The sequence below is a fragment of the Nicotiana tabacum genome, chromosome 3, assembly GCF_000715075.1.
Source record: "Nicotiana tabacum cultivar K326 chromosome 3, ASM71507v2, whole genome shotgun sequence".
Classification (NCBI taxonomy): Eukaryota; Viridiplantae; Streptophyta; class Magnoliopsida; order Solanales; family Solanaceae; genus Nicotiana; species Nicotiana tabacum.
The window spans coordinates 44,994,468-45,018,900 of NC_134082.1; the positions used below are offsets into that span (position 1 = coordinate 44,994,468).

Below are 24,433 nucleotides of genomic sequence, written 5' to 3' on the forward strand. Positions count from 1 at the left end.
AACCTAGTCCGATGAACTTTCTCCTAGGATCGAAATCTTAGTCTGACAAATTTTTCTCCTAAGATAGAGGACCTAGTCTGATGAACTTTCTCCTAGGATCACAATCTTAGTCTAATGAATTTTTCTCCTAAGATAGAGGACCTAGTCTGATGAATTTTCTCCTAGGATCAAAATCTTAGTCTGATGAATCTTTCTCCTAAGATAGAAGACATAATATGATGAACTTTCTCCTAGGATATAAATCTTAGTCTGATGAATCTTTCTCCTAAGATACCGAAAATGAGACCTAGTCTGATGAACATTTCTCCTAGGATTTAGTATGGTGAATCTTTCTCCTAAGATACCGAAAAAGAGACCTAGTCTGATGAACTTTTCTCCTAGGATCGAAATCTTAGTATGATGAATTTTTCTCCTAAGATAGGAAACCTAGTCCGATGAATTTTCTCCTAGGATAATAATTAAAAAAAAGGGAAGTCTGAATTCGAAAAAAGAAGAAGGAAGTCTGGATTTGAAAAAAAAGAGGGTCAATTTTTAGTTTTCTTGAAATCAGGGGACCTGCCTGGAGAATAGGGTCAGTCTTTACTTTAGTCAAGCTTAGTCTGTAGTTTTCTTCAAGTTCAATCATGTTTAGGAGACGTACAACCTAGTGGAGTCATTAATTTTACTTTCATCATTGCATCAATAACACAAGTGGTTTATAGTTTTTCTAACAACTCACAAATCTTCCTAGTGCAAACTAGGGCAGAAAAATTTCTTTTGTTTTGTCTGTTTTGTTGCAATCAGGTGCCCACCTGGAGAACAAGGGAAGACAATTCAAGAACAAAGGAAACAGTGGTCAAAGGAAGACAGTTCAAGTTCAGCAATCAGGTGCCCACCTGGAGAAAAGGGAAAGCAACTTAGACTACTATTCAAGTCAACAACAAGGGAATTTTACCTGGAAGGTACGAGTCAACAGAGCAACAGGAACCGCAAGATCAAGTTCGAAGATATAGATAGGATTCTTGTAATGCATAGATCATAGTTTAGTCTAGTTTTTTTTTTATTTTATCTTGGTGTAATAAGGAGTTCAGCAAGCAGAAACTGCAGCAACAACAGTGAAATCACAGCTTCCTACTAGTCCCAGCTACCGAAACTTCCAAAACTACACTGACCTGATTTCTTTATAGACAAGGATATGTAGGCAACCTCTGAAGCAAGGTTCGGTCAGATCTTTCAAAAAATACTTCCCATAGAGTATTAAAACGGGCAAAAATCGCTCGTATTCGCTCATTTTATCTTTGCCCGAAAATCCTTCGTGTTTTCGAGCAAAGAGGGGTAGCTGTGAGCATGTAATTTTTGTCCTATATGAATTGCTCCTATAAAATCCAAGAAAATAGATTTTTCCAATTATCTGCCATTTTATAGGATTTTTGTAGGATTTTATTAATTGTTTGCATTTTTGTGCACGTTTAATTTTTATTTTAATTATGAAAAATACCAAAAATATCATGCATTGCATTAAGGATTTGTTTTTATATTTTTAGAATTAACCAATAATTATTTGCTTTATAAAAATTTGAAAACCACAAAAAATGATTCATTTTTACACTTTTGCCTTTTATATTTAGGTTATTGATTTTTCTCTTTTAATTTAGGATTGAGTAGCTTTTATGATTTTTGTAATTAGTTAATTAGTTTAATTTCACACTTTTTAGATAATCTGGGATTTTCATTTCTAGGATTTTTAATTAAGGAAAAAGAAAAGAGAAAAAGAATGGAATTGAAAATAAAAGAAGAGGAGTATAAGAGTATTAATTCTCCGAAATTGGACCCATTTTTAATCTCCCAAATCAGCCCTTAATAGTGCCCAATTTGGACCAGCCCAAGGGCTCATCGCCCTAGCCCAAGAAAACGGGTCAAACCCGCCAAACCGAATCGGTCCAGATCCCTCACATAAAACATCGGATCCCCCCTGATATTAACACTGAGACCTTACCCTAAAAATCAGGGAGAATATCAGAAAAGGAGGGAGCCCATTAGAAACCCAACAACGACGCTCTTGAACAAAAAAAACCAGAACGAGCATCCCTTCCATCTTCTCTTTTCCGACCTCCCTCCTTCGTTTTCCATGGGAGAATACACTCACCACCACACTCAAACGAAGATGAAGACTCACCCACTCGCGATTTGAACGCAAACGGCTGAAACAAAGCTGAAAATTCCAAGTGAAGATTTGAAAAATCACAAAGTTTGATAAACAAAAGAAGAGCTGAAATTTCTGAAAGAATGTTAAAGAAAAATTAATTTCGAAATTCAACCTCTGCCATTTCTGGGTGTTCGAGTTTGGTTTCAAATTCGGAAGATTGAAGCTGCGTCATGCTGTTCATCGCTGCACAGCTCCAACCAGTTGTTTTCTTTGCTTTGTTGGCTTATATTTAAATCCTCGTGCCATTTGGTATGTTTTCTTTAAACTTGTATTTCTCAGATTTGGCCTAATATGAAATCATGCTTGAACATTGGTTTGTTTGGGTGCCTCTGAAGAATTCAACAAATTTTCATGCGTTTTCTTATGCTCTAGTTATTTTGTGAGGTGTTCTGGCGTGTTCACGCTCTACTCATTTGCTCTGAAACCATTAATTTATTTAGGTTGTCTTGTTTGAAAAGTTAATTTGTTGACCGATTAAGTGAAAATAGAGCTTTGCCTTCTATGGCTCAAATGGGTAATAGTGACATACATCAATTGAAATAGATTTATGTACTGACATAAATTTGGGAGTTGGATATTGGCGTAGTAATTAAGTTTGGTTGACTTAGCATTCTAGACTAGTGTTTGAGCTATTATTGGAAATTCGTAAATTGTACAATGATTTCCTTTGGAACCAAGCTTGGACTAATAATGGTTCACAGTGATTTTGGATTTTAAATCGAGCTCGCTGCATTTCAACACGAAGGTCTGATTTGTTTTCATCTTGTGAAAGTATGATGTGGTTGTTGACTCACTCTTGGTTAGTTTAAAATAACTGGAAGCATATATAATTAATTCCTTTGAGGTTTTCCAAACATATACTGCTGCCTTTGTTCAAAATTATTTGGACAAGTTGATTGGTTCTAATTCAACAATTGTTCCCTTTATGCCTATGTATATCTGCTTTCACTGTACATGAATGTTTCATTTACTTTGAACTTGTCTTAGTTAAAATTGGTTTGTGGGTTTATTTTTGCTAAACACAAATCGCCACCTTTTCATGTATAAGGGAATCCATTCTTTCCTTGAAAGTAATTTCGCGTCAGCTGCTTTAGGCGTGATTAATAAATTATCGTGGCCAAGAATACGGTTCCCGTGGCATGGTTACGATACATGAATCTCAAGTCGGGGGTGCATTTCATATAACCCGACTATAACAACTTCGAATAGCAAAACCTTTTTGTTAGAATAATTTGAGGCATGCCATGCCAAATAAAATCTCAAAACCCATGGCCCTCACTTAATTAATTTTAATCCTTAGAAATCGAGGCATGCCATTTAGTTGAATTTTTCATGGCCCTCGCAAAGTTGAAAGTGCGTAATTGCTTTAGGCGTGCTATTTAAAAAATTACTTTCCTAAACTCGGGTGTGGATTTCATGTGACCCAAATCCAAATCTCAACAACGTTAAATAAAATGTGTCGCGAACCACGGGTGCATTTCATGTGGCGTGATCCAAAGACGCATTTTAGATAACATTGAATCTTCCTAAAATTAATTAAAAGCGATTAATAGTTTAAAATTATACCATAGGCTAAAACATGTATTAAAATCAGATAATAGACCAATTATCATAGTTTAAACGACCGTGCTAGAACCACGGAATCCGGGGGTGCCTAACACCTTCCCTTGGGTTAATAAAATTCCTTATTCAGAATTTCTGGTTCACAGACTTCAAAAGGAAAGTCAAAATTTCCTCAATTTAGGATTTAAAATAAGCCGGTGACTTGGGACACCAGAAAACAAATTATTCTAAGTGTTGACTCAGAACAAAAAATGAATAAATAATCCCATTTCGAATAATGTCACTTAAATTGGAAAAACTCCCTTGTACTACCTACGGGTGTGTAAAAAGGAGGTGTGACACCCTGATGTCACAGCTAGAAAAAGAACTGCAGCAGCTTCAAGAGTAAAATCATGTAGCCGAACAAGTTTTGGATGCCAGATCTCAACAGATCGGACGGTTGCTACAAGAGAAGGGTATTATCAGGGAGAGGGTTAGGAGAATTGCGAACTACTTTGTGATGAAGTGCAATGTGTGTGAAGACATGACTAGGTCCATGTTCTTCGCTTCAGTTATGATTTTTGTCTGACAAATCATGGATGACTTGTTTCCCCTCCAAGAAGATATGGCGCAAAGGCCCGTAGCAAGTCCAACTGGAGCAGTAGTTGAGGCACTTATGTATTCTTGACTTTGTTTGTTCGACTCTATATTTTGTTAGTTCATTTTCGAATCTGTATTTTCAGTTTTCTTTTGAAGTTTGTTGGTCCGCTCATCGAGTCTATCAGTTTTTATGTTTAAATCTATAGGAGAAGTCGTCGTAATTAAGATGATTTCTTTTATTTTATGAAAATTTGAAAACCCCAAAAATGTTTTTATTTCGCATATGTTCCTAGAACTACGCTTGATCTGATTCATGCGGCGTCATGAGACGTAAGTAATCCCCATAGGATTCGATCATAACCATGAAATGAAAAAAAGAGAGGAGAGAAAACAATAAAACTGTGGGAAAGAAATAATGGCAAAACAAGAGAGGAAAAATGAGAGAATAAAAGAATAAAGACAAAAATCAAGCACAGAAAGGCAGGAATGAAAAGGAAAGAGAGAAAGAAAATTTGCAAATTAGTGAAAGCCGGGATGACGCAAGCGGCAGTTCGAATACATAATAGAAATGGTTAACTGCTTAGGTGCATTGCATCCCCAACGTGCGGTTGCCTATATGTTAAGCTCTAATCTCTAACGAGTTTGCTTGTTTGTCATCAAGTACATGCAGGTGGTTAGTTTGTTCGGCATTCTGGCTACTCACCCATACAACACTAGGTCTAAAAACAAGTTGATCATGGCTGGCCAAGAGTTGGACGCAAGTGTTATTGATCCCTCGAGGGAGGGAGAAGAGTCTGATGTTAATTTGAAAGAGGAGTTGCATAAGTTGAAACTCCAAATGGTAGAGATGTACCGGGCATGGATGAAAGGGCATCCACCACCATCATACCTCGCCAACCCGGCTTTTGTCCCACCACTAGCTCAATCCCAAGAACCTCCCACTGTTGATTCATCTCCAGGCTTCGCCCATTACCACCACTATCAGGGCACTACTTCCCAAACCACACAAGTACCACCATCCAAACCAATCCCGTACGCCCTCCACCAACCACCCCTGTTTTTGTAGCACCACCGCCAACTACACTTCATCGATCCTCCAGTGAGCCATTATTCCAAACCCAAGATAATTAATACTATCCCCCGGAACCTACTTTTAAGGCCCCAGATCATTACTCCTACACTCCTCGTTTTGACCTCCCTGTTGAGACTGAGAAACCACCTAAAAACCAAGAGCAAGAGGAGATGTTTAGGAAGGTAAGAAGCTTAGAACGATCATTCAGAAACATGTAGGGATTGGGAGGCCAGGTGAGCGTAGCCTACAAAGATTTGTGTCTATTTCCTGATGTTCAGTTGCCTGTGGGATTCAATATGCCTAAATTTGATCTATTATGACGGGCACAGAGACCCGGTCGCCCGCTTGAAGGGGTTCTACAGTAAACGAGAGGAGCTGGTGGGAAAGATGATCTATTGATGGCATACTTTAGCCAAAGTTTGAGCGGCGCGACATTGGAGTGGTACACTCATCAATATCACAGTAGATGGTATACCTGGGATGATTTGGCCCAAGCATTCGCTCGTCATTTCCAATACAACATCGAGATTGTTCCAGATCGTTTGTCTTTGACTAAGATTGAGAAGAAGCCTAGAGAAAGTTTCAGGGAATACGATTTTTGCTGGAGAGAACAAGTGGCAAGAGTCAACCCTCCGGTAGAGGAAAAAGAAATGGTGGAGTACTTTCTGCACGCTCTGGAGCCTACTTACTTTGGCCATCTGATATCGTCCATAGGCAAGTCGTTCAACGAGATAGTGAAGATGGGTGGCAAGGTGGAAGAAGGGCTTAAATCAAGAAAAATCTTGAGCTACTCGGCCATCAAAGCAACTACTCAAGCCATTTAGAATGGCACTTTATGAGTGATCAGAAAGAAGAAGAAAGAAGATATGGCAACCGTTGATTCAGGATCATGGTTTGGACCGAGGGGCCCGTCACACCATTATACCCAGCCTCGACCCCATCACCGAACCTACACCCAAACCCCATATAATCCACCCTAACATTACTTCCCGCCATCAGACCCTCAGATTTCTGTCGACCACGCCCAGTCATATACTCAACCTCCTTCATACTCACAATGGCGTGCCCCAGCCCCACAAAACACCTACTCAGCTCCACAAAATGCTTACCCACCCCCATGAGCCTACCAAAACCCTTCCGGCCCAGGTTTCCAGCCCAATCTAGCATTTAAAAATGAGAGGTTGTAGCGGAAGAAAACTTTCACCCCATTGGGGGAGTCTTATACCAGTTTATTCCAGAGATTGAGGCAGTTGGATGTGCTGAGGCCTATTGAGTCGAAATTGCTAAACCCTCACTCAAAGAATCTTCATTACTCTTTGAGCTATGCATATTGTTCTGGTACTCCGGGGCATGATACGGAGAAGTGCTGGCACTTGAAAAATGCCATCCAGGAGCTCATTGACACAAACCAGTCCAAACTCCGGAGGCACCCAACATCAATCAGAACCCATTGACAACCCATGAGGAAACAAACATGATCAAGATAGTACATAAGGGGGGGGGGGCCCAAGAATCCTTCACAATGCATCATGATGATTCGGTCTAGTGAGGTCAAGCCAATAAAAAAACCAATAGTTGAAGGATCAGTGAACAAATCGAGTGTGACAAATGGTGAGCCATCTGTGGTAGCTGAGAAAAGATCCCCAAATAATGGTGTAGCAAAGCAAGATAAACCAAAAGTGGTTGTGCTAGGGTTGGCGCGTAGGCCTGTCATAATTGTAGAGGGTGCCCGTACGGACCCTACCATCATCAAGCCTGTAACTCAGTTACCGGTAGTCAACACCAAGGCTATCCCATGGAACTATGAACAGATGATAGTGACCTATAAGGGAAAGGAAGTGAAAGAAGAAGTCAATGAGGCCCAGGGATTAACTCGTTCGGGGAGATGCTTTGCCCCGAAGAGTTAAGGAAATCTAAAACATCCAGAGATAATCCTGTGAGCACGTGATTTTTGTTTCACACGACAATCACTCCAAAAAAGAAATAAAAACAAATATAATTGGCCCTGCTGTACAATTTCGGATTTTTGTGCGGCACTTTGTTGATTTATTTATGACTTTGGCCCATTTTTATTTATTTACTTTATTAAAATAAAATTCAAAAAAAATATGTGTCCTGCATAATTCAAACCGTAATCCGGTCGTTAAATAGAAAATCGTGATTAGGCATTTTCGTCCGTGATTTTATTTGGTTTGACCTTACCTGTTTTGAAATATTTTAGTATGTGTGCAAATAATTGTATTTGAGTGTGTATTTAATTTTAATTTGATTTTTGGCTTAGTTTTGTTTTAAAATAAATAAGAAAAGAAATAAAAAAAAGAAAGAAAAGACCCCTTCCGGACTTGGGCCAATTTGTTAAAATTGGCCCAACAAACTCAGCCCAAACGGACAACCCAAGCCACCAGTCCAAACAGCCCACCCCCCAGGCCATGAAATGACGTAGCTTAACACCAAAACTACGTCGTTTCGATGCCAACCCATCACAACCGTTTAAACCAAGCCAATCCAACGGTCCAGATCTTTCACCCGTAATCCCACTACCCGACCCGTTACCCGAACCAATTCTGACCCCTACTGAGCCAAACGACGACGTTTCGTTTAAACCTTCAGATCCAAGCCGTCCATCTCGTCTCATCCAACGGTTGAAATCAATCCCCCCATTCCATATATAAGCCTCATACCACACCCTGCCCCCCTATCCAATACCCCAGCTTCCGTCTTCACCTCCTTCCCCACAAAACCCTAGCCGCCCCCTTATCCCTCGCCATTAATCCCGGCGGCATGAACGCCGATGACCTCGCCATGAATACCATAGAACCCCCTCACCACCCTGAACATAGACCTGTTAACCGTTTAGTTCGAATCACCCCCCAGGTCCTCGAATCTTCATTTGAAGATTCGAGTCAAAACTCGATCTACTCAGTTTAAACCCAGTTTCATACCAGACACTCCCCAGACCCCCCTCGTGACCAAACCATACTTGGTTTGGTCCGAATCTGATCAGGGAGGCATGAATCCCAGATCTGAGTTTTGGAAATTTGGTGTTCCTCCGTCACTGGTTCAACCAAAGAGATTAAGGTCTAATGGACTTTAATCAAAGTGTTTCTCGTCTGAGAAACACTTCGTTTAAAGTCCATTCAGCCTTAAGAAAGGCCTGACCAAGTCCGAGTTAAGGTTTCGATCTTTTTGAGGTTTAAGGTGAGTTTTCTTTCTTTTCTTAGTTGTTTTTGGTTTGTTGATTGTTGTAAGGGTCTGTTCGTTTTCTGTTTATGTCCTTGACCTCTATCAACTGTGCTTCAACCACTTCGCCTGAACCTCTGTTTGTTTGTCTAAATTCCCCCCCCCTCCTTTTCTGATAAGGCATTATGTGTTTGTTTGTGCAAGTAGCTGATTTTCGAGTTTGGACTGACTAGTTGACTCCTCGAGTGTATTTCTGCTTAGTCAGTATAATGCGAACCATGTATCAATACTGTTCAAATGTCTGATTTTTGGCTACGATTGTGTATGTTAATACTAATATAGTCGAGTCGACATGTGTCGTCAATTAATTTCAACTGTCTGAGCATAGTAAATCGATTTGCTTCTGTTGAACATTTGTTGAAATCAATTCAGAACCAGTTTTGTTTACTTATAGCTGTTGATTTGGATCAGTCAATGTAAAAAAGGATTGTTTATGTTTAAATTCTGAATTGGAAGGCATGTGCACTCGTGCACAGCATGTGCATTGGTGCACCTCATGTGCCTTGTGCACAGCCTGTTTTTCTGCATTAAGAAGCTTTTAATTTTTAAAATCTGACAGTATATGCTGTCAGATATATTCTACTGCCCATACTTGCTTTTAGATAATAAAATGAAAAGTTAAAGCCTGCCAAGGGGATGTCATGGGATTAATACTTAAATAGCTGAGTGGAAACTGAAAAGAAATGGGCACATGGGAGGGGTATCTGATTAATTTAACAGGCTGTAAAAGGTTTGATGTTGAGGCTTATAAAAGAGAGGCACATTAAGAGATAAAGGAGGAGGACATCTGATAGGGGCACACACAGAGAGATACACATACAGAGAGGAGAGGAAAAGAATACCACCTGATGTTAGGAAAGGAGATAGAGGGAACTGGAAAAGGTTTCTTTTGATAATTCAAGCATAAGTTCAAAACTGAAAATTGATTTTGGGTTTTGGAAAGAAAGGAGATAGAGGGTGGCTATACAGAAAGCATAAACTGTCTTTTCTTCCTGCTAATTGTTCGATTCCCAGTTTGTTTGACCTGTTTCAAATAAGTGTTGATTTCCTCTCAAGTATCAGTCAGGTTTCTGCTGTTTGGTTCTTATTGGTTTGTTTTCTTTTGGAGTTAGACCGTTTGAGTTCTGAGCCCATTCCCCTGCTTGTTGCTCTCATTTTGTTACCTCTTCCCATTGGCTATAACTGCATCTTGCATTGGGATTTTGTACCTGCTGTTACTGCTGTTGTTTGGTGTTGCTTCTATTGTCCTGCTGACCCCTTGCTTCTGCTGTTGTATCCGACATCCAGGTACATACTAAGATTTCGCATCTGATGTAACAATGAAAGCATGAAATCAAAGATATGCATGAGTTTAATCATTCGTTTGCTGCAGTTACAGTTTTACAAATGTTTAAGATCTGTGTAATTTGTTTAGTTTGTAATTCAATAAAGAAACACGTTAGATAGCCTTGTACTTAACCGTAGCTTAGTTCGTCCTAAATTGTGATTTCATGTGTTTAAGGGGTTGTCTAACGAGGAATGCGTGAGTGTTCTTTAACACATAGATAATTAGGTAATTTTAAACTGACATTCCGCATGTATAGAAAAGATTGCTTTAAGCTTGCCAAATATGATGCTTAGTTTTATTGAATCTTTGTAAATAGTTCACAGGATCCTATTCAAACTCTATTAGTAGTAGTTTCCGATAAGTTAATTCCACTGATTTGGTTTAAATAAGCAAGTTTCAAACTTAGATCTGAAGAATATTTATCATAAGCTTTTTAACGGCTTTATTAATCTTGTATGTTAATTTTCCCTTGACAATTTAGCAACATGCTCATCTATGAAATAAGGCACTAAACAATTCACGCCTCATAAAAATCAGATAATCAAGTAAGGATCCGAAGCTGGTCAAGCATGTAATTAGCACGTAATCCTTTCTTTTTAGAGACAAATGCATTAGAAATGTAGCCACTTTAGGATACCTTTTCTAAAATAAAGATGAGCCTCGCCAAATAAAAATGCAAGATTGCGGGGCCCTCAATAAATAACCATAATAATTATTTAGAATTCAGGATAGGCCGTTTAGTGAATTTCATGGCCTTCTACAAAATAATAACGCGTTAGACCCTTTAGGCACGGCTTAATTAAATTACATTCTTAAAACTCCGGTGCACATTGATGTGACCCAAATCCAAATCTCAACGGAATCAAAATGTGTTGACGATCACGGGTGCATTGATTGTGACGTGGTTCGAGATGCATTTTCACGACGTTGCAATTCTATAAAAATAAATGATAATAATAAAAGCGGTTTTTAAACTTAATAAAAGCACGTAAGTCATAACATGTATTTAAATCAGATATTTAGCCATTATAACAATTTAAGCGACCGTGCTAGAACCACGGGATTCGAGGGTGCCTAACACCTTCCCTCGGGTCAACAGAATTCCTTACTTAGAATTTCTGGTTCGCAGACTTCATTTGGAAAAGTCGAGAATTTCCTCGATTTGGGATTCAAGATAAACCGGTGACTTGGGACACCAAAAGCCAAACCTTTCCCAAGTGGCGACTCTGAATTAAATAAATAATCCCATTTTCGAATATTGTCACTTAAATTGGAAAAACTCCCCTCGCGCATTTAACCCTTCGGGGCGGGGCGCGCAAAAAGGAGGTGTGACAGCTCTGGCGACTCTGCTGGGGACTCAAACCCAGAACCACTGGTTCAGGGTTCAAGAATTCGAGCTTAGAATAATTGTTATATTTGACTTTATTATCTGATCTTTATTACATGTTTTTGCATAACGTGCTAAATTTTGTCTTTTACCGCTTTTGATATTATCTGAACTGTATATAAACTGTGCCGAAACCCTTCTTTTCTTACCTCCAGGGAGAAGCTCGCTGGTCGAGACTCCCTATTCTGTTAGTGTCAATACTTGAAATAAGAAAGAGGTCGGACAAGTTACAAAGCCGGACGATCTCGCGGGTCCCCGGTACGTAGCCCCCTCCTCGACTCGAGTTGTCCGCTCGGGTACACAGTCTAGGGCAAATACCAAGGTTTAAACCTAGTATAACGAAACTTCATGCCGGATCCCTAGTAGGAACGCTTATTTGCATCATATGGCATTTGACTTAGGGGACTCAACACAGGGGTTGGGTCCGTCTAGGACAGGCAACCTGAAATGGAAAGACCATCATGCTGCATTCCTATCTGTGTTATGCATTTATCTGCTTCGGTTCCGCATGTCGACCGGTTCCTAAAAAAAAAGAAGAGGGAAAATAGCAGCGCAGGGGAGATAATTACTTATTTTTGGAAAATAGAACCAATGTCCAAGTAGTGTCAAAACCTCGCCGGAATTTTTCTAAAAAAAAAAAAAAAACTGTTTTGTTTATTGAGAGTTGTTAAAAAAAAATATATACAAAAATTTTTCTTTTATCACTTTCAAAGATCAAAAAAAAGGTATTTATTTTAAGAGTAAAAAAAAAAAAAATCGAAAATTCATAATTCAAAAAAAAATGAGTTGTTTCTTTCGTAGTACCCCTTTTATGAATTCAGACTAATAGTCCAAATTTTTCTTAAAAAAAAATAATAATAATATATAAAAAAAATATATATAGTTTCTTTAATCTTTATCTCTTTTCAAAAAAAAAAAATGTAAAAATACGCATTCCTGATTTCTAGGTTTATTCGATTTTTTTTCCTATGTTACGATACCCCGAACTACGCCGGTTTGATTCTCACCGGATGTGAGATACGTAGGCAACCCTCGTCGGGTTCAACTCCCATTTTGCTAAAATAGCCAAAATCAAAAAAAATATGTTTCAAATTTTTAAAAGAGTCATAAATAAGTCAGGTGATGTTGTTTTGACATGAATAGCCGAATGTTCCCGAAAGGGACGCCGGAAGGTTGACTTTGCATAAATAGCCACTTTTGGGTTTTCCTTAGCATTTTTAGACCCACACAGCCTTAAAATCTTCTTCCCCGAAGTGCTTAAAGGCCGTGTTCAAAGCTTGGTCCCCTCTGTAAAATATTTTGAGTCAGTCATTTTTGTTAAAATCACCTTAATAAATGTGCAGGATGAGCACGATGCAAAATGAACATTTTTCAATAATGACCAAAATCCCTATCAAGTTACGGCTATGGTGGAATGATCTAGGTGTTGAAGGGCAAAATGAGGTTAAGAAAAATCTGAAAGGTCTTGTGGGTCTGTTGGAAATCCAGCCTCGGGGAGATATCATAAGAGCTTTGGTTACCTATTGGGACCCGGCACACAATGTTTTCCATTTCTCTGATTTTGAGCTCACCCCAACTTTAGAAGAAATGGCCGGATACATCGGGAATACTGAACTTCCGCTGAGGGAAAAATACTTGGTCGCCCCAAGAGTCGTCACGGTACATCGGTTCCTGGATTCATTGAAAATACCTAGAACAGTCCACAACCCGGATCTAGCAGCCGGATTCTGTACTCCATGCTTCATATATGATAGATACGGTCACGAGGGGGGATTCAATAATCCAATCAACAAACTGTGCAGCAAAGGAGTTCGTCAGAAGTGGGACGAGCACAGACGGGTGGCATTCATGATAACGTTTCTGGGTCTTCTGGTATTTCCCAGGAAAGATGGGAACATTGATTTGAAGATATCGGGGGTCGTCAGCACTTTACTCACACAAAGTGACAGTACTCTCGCGCCTATGGTGGTATCCGACATCTTTCGAGCTCTCACAGCTTGTAAAGCTGGGGGAAATTTCTTCGAAGGTTGTAACTTGCTCCTGCAGATATGGATGACCGAGCACCTTTGCCATCATTCCGAGATTTTGAGCCATGGTTCCCCGGAAAAGACCCGCATAGAAGAATCTTACGCGAGAACCAAAGAGATCAGTTTGCCCGAAGGAGTCCTGACTTGGACCTCGTTCTTTCAAGCTCTTACTGCCAGCCAAATACAATGGAAGTTGGGATGGTTGCCCGTTGATGAGGTCTTATATATGTCAGCGGCTAAAACTCATTTCTTGCTGATGGGGCTTAAAAGCATTCAACCTTACGCACCCTGCCGAGTTTTAAGACAGTTCGGAAGATGCCAGACAGTACCTCATGAGGAAGATCTAAGCACTCAAGCAGTTGAGATAAGTCCTAACGGACAGTTCCCAGAAGCAAAGATTCGCCAAATCTGGAATGAGGGACAATATTTGAAATCAGATACTTGCGTGCGGGATCAAGCCAAAGGAGAAACGGCGCCAGGTTACCTTGCATGGTACAGAAGGGAACTCGAGCATGAAAGGCCAGCTAAGAGACCCCACATCCGGAATTTTACCGAATCATCACAAAAGCAGTGGGATTGGTTAGCAAAAGAAAGAGGCTATTGCACCGAAATCAGCAGGTTAAAGCAACAAGTGGAAAACTTGAAATATGAACACAACGTGCAAGTTGCTACCGATCTGGGAGAGCGGAACATGTTAATTCAAGAAAATGAAATGCTCAGAGCCCAGATCAAACAAATAAGGTTGGATGCAGATAGACAACCAAGGCGTCGATCGGACGAGCAGCTGATAAAAGGGCTAAAAGTTGAAATCAGGGAATGGCGAGATGGTTTGGAGAAATCTGAAAACATCATAGCAGAGCTCAAAGCACAGTGGGATACAAGAGCAGATAAGCATCGCAGACACCTGAATCAATTGGAAGGCGACCACGAGAAGACTGTTGCTAAAATAAAGAGAGAGATGGCAGCACTTGAAATCAAAGCAGCTAGTCAGGCCAAGGATTTCCAAATGGAAAGCAGATACTGGTATGACACAATAGCCCATATGAAATTGGAAGTACGGCGATTGAAGCATCAACACGTGCAAGATGTTCAAGTCTTCAAGATATGCAGCGATCAGATAAAGCACCTGCTTGTAGAGAAGAAGCAAACCAGAGATAGGATCAAAGCCGTTGCCCACGCCATCACCAGACGATGTCTACGATGTGAGAACATGTCTAGTGTTACCTTCCTCTCGGCAGTAATGGTTTATGTCAAGCAGACTATGCACGAGCTAGAGCAACTTGAGAGGGATCTCACGCCTAGGACCGCGGCGAGGCCGAACGACGCCTCGCGGAAACCAATTTTTAAAACCATAATGCATTCATAGGTCAAATCTGTATCTTAGCATCTTCTGCCTGTTTTTTTATCAGGGTGATTTTTAGTTTATTTTTTGAGTCTAGGTTTATTTTCAAAGGTTGCTTTTTCTTTTGCAAAATGTAGTTTGTAATAGACCGCTTCAATAATAAAGAGTTTGCTTCTTTCACGCTCATTTGTGTTTTCGAACTACGTAATGATCTGATTCACGTGAGTATCGTGATACGTAGGCAATCCTCATCGGATCCGATCGCATTTTCTTTTGCTACAAAAAAAAATATAAAAGAAAAATAAAGGTAAATAAAATAAAAACAAAAGAAAAGAAAAAAAAAAAGGGGAAATAAGAGGAAAAATACCGGAATGACGCATGCTCGTAGTAGACGTATAGCAATCCACTTAACTGTATAGGTGCATCATGCCCAACGTGAGATTAACTATCCGTTATTTGCTGCAAATTAACCGTGCATTTTCAGCATTTTCAGCATTGAGCATTTTTCAGGGTTTTTGAAAAGACGGTTGGTTTGGTGAAAGTCTGGCCTCGCATTCATACTTCACGAGATCAAGGAGAGGTGTTCAACTACCTGTTGTTAGGACTAGAAGCAGTACTCACGCTTACTTCACCAGGTCAAAAGGAAGTGTGGAAATGTCTTCGGAAATTCCATTGCAAACAGTCCCCGTCTCAGAGGAGAGCTCAATCTCAGCCGTCCTCACGCCTGAATCCGCAACTGCGGAAGAAAATAGAATCCTACGGCTCCGCATGTTGGAAATGCTGGATGACTGGAACAATGGGAAAGAGCCGCCAAGTGTCGTCCCCGGATTCCCTGAATTATTCTCCAGGTCAGGTGGGACTTCTAATGTCCCCATAAATTACCCTGCTACCCCATTCGGGTACCCAGCCAACTCCGCTTTCTCCGCAGGATCACCTTCTGAGCCTCATCCCCGAATGTCGGCCACTGATGCAAACATGAACATCTTTACTGCATCGCCTTGCCCAGCTACGGCACAGCCTGCCACATACAAGCCAAGCTTTGACTCATCCTCTTTTACATTCCAAGCACCATCGTTCTCAATGGAACCAACCAGGTTCGCTACCAACAATAATCCTCTACCGCCTCAGTGCGAACTCGCACCGGGACAGGATCAGAACCCCAGGATCGCAGAACAAAATGAGATTGCTAAGAGAATGAGAAGCCTTGAACAAAGTTTGAAGAATATGCAAGGGTTGAGCGGACAAAAGAGCGTCTCTTACGCCGACCTGTGCATGTTCCCTCACGTGCACCTGCCGACGGGTTTCAAGACCCCCAAGTTCGAGAAATACGATGGGCACGGTGACCCCATTGCACATCTTAAGAAATACTGCAACCAATTGCGGGGAGCCGGCGGAAAAGAAGAACTGCTAATGGCGTATTTTGGGGAAAGCTTAGTAGGGATAGCTTCGGAATGGTATATGGATCAGGAAATGTCCCGATGGCATATATGGGATGATCTCGCCAGAGATTTTGTAAAGCAATTCCAGTATAACATCGACATTGCGCCAGACCGAAACTCTCTGTCGAATTTGAAGAAGAAGCCTTCGGAAAGCTTTAGAGAGTATGCTATTAAGTGGCGTGAACAGGCGTCGAGAGTGAAGCCTCCCATGGATGAAGTGGAAATGGTCACTACCTTTCTCCAGGCTCAAGAGTCTGACTATTTCCAAAACATGATGTCGGCCATGGGTAAGCCATTCGCGGAAGCAATCAAGATAGGAGAGATGGTAGAGAATGGGCTGAAAACGGGTCGGATTCTGAGTCAAGCAGCCCTAAGGGCAACCTCCCAGGCCGTCCAAAGCGGGTCTGGAGGGACGACAAGGGGGAAGAAGAAGGAAGAAACGGCTATGGCAGCCTCTGAAGCAAGGGAGTATCGTCATCTCAGGCCCCATTTTCCGGAAAGGGCCCCACAACACTACTACCCCCACTCAAATGTGGCATATGCTCATCAACCTTATATGGTCATGAATGCCCAACCTTATAACCATTCACCACAACAAGCCAACCGAGGCCCAGCTCCACCTCCCAGAAATCAGCCTCCTTACCGCAACCACTATAACCCACAACCCCCGCAGAATAACTACCGCCCCCAGGAGCCACCTCGACGGCGGACTTTCACGCCCATCGGTGAACAATACTCCACATTGTTCCCTAAGCTAGTCCAGTTGGGTTTCTTGCAACCAATTCCCCAAACGAGGCAAAACCCGACATCTCCTTCTTATAAAGCCGGAGTCAGATGCGCCTATCATTCAGGGGCCGAAGGACATGATACAAACGACTGCTGGTCTTTGAAAAGAGTGGTCGAAAATTTGATAGAGCAGGGAAAAATAGTGCTAAGGGACGAAGAGATCCCAAATGTGACTAACAATCCATTACCCGCTCACAATAATGGGCCGCTGGTCGGCATGATTTTTGAAGACAAAGAGTTCGACCCTGCCTTGAAAGCCATAATTGCCATTGTCGACACGGGGAGGAGGCCTGAAATAGACCAGAAATCAGAAAGGGGGGAGGAGGTCAAGGCTGCAGAAAGCAAGCCTGAAAAGAAGGTGGAGAAGAAAGTGGTACCAGCAAAGGGTGGAGTCCTTTACATACCGCGGGGTCAAGCCAAGAAGACGCAGAACTTCGGGATCAAAAAGACAAAACCTATGTACGTGCCAAAAGGGGCCTATGTGGTCCGGGGGACGATTCAACCACCTCGGCTGAATGAGCCAGTGGTTATCGGACGCATGCCACAAAAGCCAATGACCAACCCGTCCACAGTGCCGTGGAATTATCAAAAGACTTTGGTAACATACAAAGGTAAGGAGGTCATGGAAGAACTTCCAGAAAATACTTTTGTTGGAGGGTACTCAAATACCCAAGAACTGAACAACGCCACACAAAGGCGCTTCCCTCCAAAGGAGCCCGTGAGTGTTGAAGAAGCGGAAGTGTTCTTCCAACAAATGAAGATGCCGGATTACGAAGTGATAGATCAGTTGCGCAAGCACCCTGAGCAGGTGTCCATGCTATCATTATTGACAAGATCGGCCGAGCATCAAAAGATCTTACTGAAGACCCTGAATGAGGCATATGTGCCGGTTGAAACCTCGGTGGAGCAATTAGAGCAGATGACAGAAAGATTCTTCGCCGTCAACCAAATCTCCTTCAGCAAGAACGATCTACCCCCGGAAGGAGCGGCACACAACAAGGCATTGCATTTAACAGTCAAATGTGAGGACTACTATGTCAAGCGGGTGATGCTGGATGGGGGATCAGGTGTTGATATTTGCCCGCTCTCCACGCTGCAAAGAATGGAAATTGAGACCGGAAGAATCCGACCCAACAACGTCTGCGTAAGAGCTTTCGATGGTATCAAGAGAGACACCATGGGAGAAATAGACCTGTTGTTGGTCATAGGACCAGTCGAATTTCGAGTAACCTTCCAGGTGATCGACATGGACACATCCTACAATTTCCTCCTTAGCAGACCTTGGATCCATGCGGCAGGAGCCGTGCCTTCTACTCTTCACCAGATGGTGAAGTTCGAATATGAAGACCAAGAGATCGTGGTCCATGGAGAAGATGAACATGCCATTTATCGGGACCCATCTATCCCGTATCTTGAACCAAGAGAAGGGAGCGAGCATACGGTCTATCAAGCTTTTGAGGTGGTATTGGCAGAGCAACACGAAGAGGGAGTACCTTGCCCCCAGCCTTTCTTGTCTAACGCTTCGATTATGGTGGCCAAAGAGATGATCCGACACGGATTTAGGCCAGGGAAGGGGCTTGGACGAACCCTTCAGGGAATGACGGAACCCATTACTTTACCAGTCATCAAGAAACCTTTTGGACTAGGTTTCAAACCTACTCCAGCAGACGAAAAATGGGCAAAGAAAAGGAGAAATGAGGGCTGGAAGTTGCCTCAACCACTGCCGGATTTACATGCGACTTTTGTCAGGCCAAGGTACACTGAAGAAGAAGAAGATGAGGTCTTCACAGTTGAGGAAATCGAGGAAATATGTGGGGCAATGAGGGAAATGCTCTACGAGGTCCACATGGTTCAACCAGGCGAAGGCACGAGCACTGCTGAGATGATGTACATGGGGCCAAACGCCAAGCTCCAAAACTGGGAGATCACGCCATTCCCAACTAGACGGAAGTCCGGGTAGACCTGTCCTGCCACCTTTCCTGTATCACAAGTTATCTCCGGGACATAACTTGAACGTTTTCTTCTTTTCAATTGTTGTTCCGAATTCCTAGTTGTAAACGTTGTTGTCTTCCAATTTTCCAAAGAAAATAAAAAAAAATCATCATTGCTTTCCTATTCTTTCTTTTGTTCTGATTTTATTACTTTTCCTCTTATCTTCCTTTTCAGTCCTAATAATGCGGCTTTAAATATGACATGCTTGCAGACTTCACGCCCAGATCACAATGAGCTATTTAACTGCGAATTAATGAACCCAGAACCAGAATATGATGCGGAAGAGGCTTTTAGGGAGATAAACCGAGAGTTGGAATATTTCGAGAATAAACCTAAGCCAAATCTGAATGACACTAAACCGGTAAATTTAGGAACCCCGGAAGAAATCCAGGAGACCAAGATAAGCATTCACACAGACAAGAAAACGCGAGAGGCGATAATTCAACTTCTTCTTGAATTTAAAGACGTGTTTGCTTGGTCATATGATGACATGCCGGGACTAGGTGTCGATCTAGTGGTTCACAAATTGCCGATTCATCCTGATTGTCCTCCGGTTCAACAAAAGCAACGAAAGTTCAAAACCGAGGTCAGTGACAAAATTAAAGAGGAGATCACCAAGCAACTGAAAACAGGAGTGATCCGGGTAGTCCAATATACAACATGGTTAGCGAATGTGGTTCCAGTACCGAAAAAGGACGGGAAAACTCGGGTATGTGTAGATTACCGAGATCTGAATAGAGCAAGTCCCAAAGATAATTTCCCGCTGCCCAACATCCACATCCTCGTTGATAATTGCGCCAAACACGAGATACAATCCTTCGTAGATTGTTACGCTGGATATCATCAGGTGCTGATGGATGAAGAGGACGCCGAGAAAACCGCTTTCACCACGCCTTGGGGCACCTACTGTTATCGGGTCATGCCATTTGGTCTAAAGAATGCTGGGGCTACTTACATGAGGGCCATGACCGCCATTTTCCATGACATGATGCATCAGGAAATAGAGGTGTACGTGGACGATGTAATAGTCAAGTCCAGGACACAGGATAATCACATCCAAGACTTGAGGAAATTCTTCGTGAGGCTAAGGAAGTATGACTTGAAGCTAAATCCAGCCAAATGCGCTTTCGGAGTTCCGTCAGGTAAACTTTTGGGTTTCATCGTAAGTAGGAGAGGTATCGAGCTAGATCCGACTAAGATAAAATCTATCAAAGATCTACCTCCCCCAAGAACGAAGAAAGACGTGATGAGTCTTTTGGGCAGGCTGAACTACATCAGTTGGTTTATTGCCCAGCTGACAAGCACGTGTGAGCCCATATTCAAGTTGTTAAGAAAAGATGCGGCGATTAAGTGGACAACGGAGTGTCAAGAAGCCTTTGATAAAGTCAAAGAGTACCTTTCGAATCCCCCAGTCTTGGTCCCTCCCGAACCAGGGAGGCCACTTTTCTTGTATCTGACAGTCTTGGAGAACTCTTTTGGCTGCGTCCTCGGGCAACACGATGTGACCGGGAAAAGGGAGCAGGCGATCTACTACCTGAGCAAGAAATTCACCAGCTACGAGGCCAAATACACTCTGTTGGAAAAGACATGCTGCGCTCTCACATGGGTTGCTCAAAAGCTGAGGCATTATCTCCAAGCCCACACTACATTCCTCATAAGCAGGTTGGATCCCTTGAAATATATATTTCAGAAACCAATGCCTACTGGGAGACTGGCTAAATGGCAAATCTTGCTTACGGAATTCGACATAGTTTATGTCACTCGCACGGCAATGAAAGCCCAGGCGTTAGCAGATCATTTGGCCGAAAACCCGGTCGATGAGGAATACCAGCCATTGGATACCTACTTTCCAGATGAAGAGGTAAACACCGTAGAAGTGATCTCAGAGGAAGCTCATGTTTGGAAGATGTTCTTTGACGGAGCCGTGAACGCCAAGGGTATAGGGATTGGGGCAATTTTGATCTCACCTGCCGGTCAGCATTATCCCGCCACAGCTAGACTTCGTTTCTTCTGCACAAATAATACAGCTGAATATGAAGCCTGCATTATGGGCATACATATGGCAATCGATCAGGATGTCAAAGACTTACTGATTATGGGAGATTCTGACCTGATCATCCGGCAAGTTCAAGGCGAATGGGAAACTCGGGATGTCAAACTTATCCCATACCGACAACATGTGGAGGACCTCAGCAAGCGCTTTACCTCAATAGAATTCAGGTATATTCCGAGGTGTCACAATGAACTGGCAGATGCACTTGCTACTCTGGCTTCTATGCTACCCTACCCGGGCGACGCCCACGTCGATCCTTTGGAAATCCAAATCAAGGAAAGACACGGTTACTGCAGTGTAATCGAGGCGGGGTCAAATACGCAGCCTTGGTACCATGACATCAAGAAATTCCTGAAGACACAAGAATACCCCGAGCATGCAACTGGAGATCAAAAGAGGACCATTAGGCGACATGCAAGTGGTTTCTTTTTGAGCAGTGAATTGTTATATAAGAGGACTCCGGACCTCAATCTCTTAAGATGTGTCGATATCGAGGAAGCGAAAAAGATCATGCACGAAGTACACGCAGGTGTGTGTGGACCTCACATGAACGGGTATGTCTTGGCAAAGAAAATCCTTCGAGCAGGTTATTACTGGATGACCATGGAAAAGGATTGCTTTAGTTTCGTTCGGAAGTGTCATCAGTGTCAGGTGCACGGTAATTTGATTCATGCACCTCCCACGGAACTGCATCCCATGTCCACACCTTGGCCATTTGTCGCTTGGGGCATGGACGTCATTGGACCAATTGAACCAAAGGCTTCGAATGGACACAGGTTTATACTGGTTGCCATCGATTACTTCACAAAATGGGTAGAGGCTGTCACTCTCAAGTCGGTCACCAAGAAAGCTGTAGTGGATTTTGTACACTCAAATCTTATCTGTCGCTTCGGTATTCCTGCGACTATCATTACAGATAATGCAGCAAACTTGAACAGTCACTTGATGGGAGATGTGTGCGAGCAATTCAAGATAACACACATGAATTCCACTCCTTATCGGCCAAAAGCCAATGGTGCTGTGGAAGCTGCAAATAAAAACATCAAGAAGATTTTGAGGAAAACAATACAAAGTTCCCGACAGTGGCATGAGCAGTTACCTTTTGCATTATTGGGGTACCGCACTACGGTACGCACATCGGTGGGAGCGACTCCTTATCTTTTAGTTTATGGGACCGAGGCCGTAATACCGGCAGAGGTAGAGATTCCTTCACTTCGAATCATTGTCGAAGCAGAAATCGAGGACAGCGAGTGGGTTAAGTCTCGACTGGAGCAATTGACGTTGATTGATGAAAAGCGGATGGCTGCAGTTTGTCACGGACAGTTATACCAACGAAGGATGGCCCGTGCTTACAACAAGAAAGTCCGACCTCGGAATTTCGAAGTAGGACAATTGGTACTGAGGCGTATTCTGCCGCATCATGAAGAAGCAAAAGGAAAGTTTGCCCCAAATTGGAAAGGCCCATACATCGTAAGGAAAATATTGCCAAGAGGAGCATTGTATTTAGGTGATATCGAAGGAAATGACCCTGACACAGCGGTGAATGCAGATGCAGTCAAGAGGTACTACGTCTAGATCATACTCCAAGTGGTCCTGACACGTTGAAAATGGCGAAGGTGTTTATTCCCCACCGCTCCCCAAACACTACCCAATTCTCTCTACCAACTTTCGAGCCGCTTACAAAAAAAAAAAAAAAAAAAAAACAAAACATTAATTGAGGCCTGAACTACGTTTGACTTGATTCCGAAAGGATACGTAGGCAGCCTCTCCCTGAGGTTCAGTCACACCAACAACAAAATCCCATCCACCCTGAAATTGAAAACCGGGGCATGTCGGACACTTGAGAAGTTTAGTATCAGCTACCTCTCTTTACCAAGTACAAGTCTTCAAATCAATTACCAAAGATAGTGGGAAACCAATAAGCATCACAAATGGAAACCGGCACACCCCGAGTTGAGAGAAATAAAATGAGAGAGTCTCGGCGGTGAAAACCTTCGGGCACCACGAGGCGACGCGAGTAGAGAAACCTAAAATGAGAGAGCTTGTTTAGTAAAAACTCGCAAAGAGTGCTATCAAGCGATGACAGGAAGAGAAATGAGAGAGGTCAGCCAGTGAAAACCCGCAAAGGGTGCTGTTGGCCGAAAAGGAATGACGCCACCCCAAGAAGGTCTCGGCAAAGTTCCACCGGTTTTGGAATCACAGATCTGTTCTGGTTCAGGAAAACGCAAGTTCATGGAAGGTCGGACGTCCAGTCCAAAGAGCATGTCATGTCATTTAAAGCCAGCGTTATCTTCCTCAGATAAGTCTTTCTCGTCCCGAAAAGGGTATTCCTTTTCTGATTTGTTTTCCCCTGCTTTGTTTCTTTTCGAATCCCTTTTGCATTTTAACCCCGAGTTCAGGACACACCGGAAAGAGTAGGTGGCATGGTTTGTTTGCACGGAATCCCGTCTCATGAAGGAAAGCACCTCATCTCGTTGATATGATTACCCAAGCATGATGAATCATGACGTTTGATGGTGTTCCGGAGTAAAGGAAAAAGAGAGAAATCTTGAAATCTTCCCCAGCAAGTCCACCTTCGGACAAATCCCCACAGAGTCTCCCCTGTACAAATCCCAACAGAGTCTTGTACAATCTCCCACAGAATCTCCTCAATATAAAAAAAAAAAAAAAAAAAAAATGGAATCTCCCCAGCACACCCCAGCGAGTCCTTTTGTAGACATCCCCAACAAGCTTACCCCAACAAATCCTAGAAATCCCACTTTGAAATAAATCCCCAGCATGCCCATTGTACAAAATTCCACACAAAGAATGCACTTTGTAAATATTCCCCACAAAGCTTCCCTTTTGTACAAATCCCCACAAAATACCTCCAATAAAATCCCCGTTGAGAACCTCCAAGCAAAACGGGACACAAAAAAGAGAAAAGAAAAAAAAGAGCCTTACGAGGCAAATCATCACAGAATCTGGAAATACAAGCCTGAGCGGTCTAAAGGGTTTCGGCATATGAATCAAATCAATGGCAGGACTTCACAACAGGAATAAAGACGCAACAAAGCAACCGGGAACGATCAAGGTCACCAAACCGACCGTCATTTCCGAACTAACAATTGTCCTTTGTCTGAAAAGTTGAAACAGGTGTAATCCAAGACAACCGTGCAAGGAGCAGGTGTCGCCCAAAGAAGAAGGTACATGGGTGCAAGAAATATTTTGGCAATAAGGAATTCACTCGAAAGGTAAGTTTCCACGAAACTCCCTTGTATCTTCTACTAAAACAAGAAAAAAAAAAGAGAGGTCGCTTAGTATTCTTGAACTTTGCCCCCAACCAATCAGCATTAGGGTTTTAAACCTTAAACTGAATTTTCCTTTTAGTCAGCATTAGGGTTTTAAACCCTAAACTGAACTTTTCCCTTTCAGCCAGCATTAGAGTTTTAAACTCTAAAC

General features: G+C 42.3%; 1 long non-coding RNA gene across 1 annotated transcript; it reads left to right on the forward strand.

Moving 5' to 3' along the window:
• Positions 1-1,986: 1,986 nt before the first annotated feature.
• Positions 1,987-10,269, forward strand: LOC142179424 (uncharacterized). The gene is made up of 2 exons (XR_012707497.1): positions 1,987-2,434; positions 9,927-10,269. It is a non-coding gene; the product is annotated as an uncharacterized LOC142179424 (long non-coding RNA).
• Positions 10,270-24,433: the final 14,164 nt, after the last annotated feature.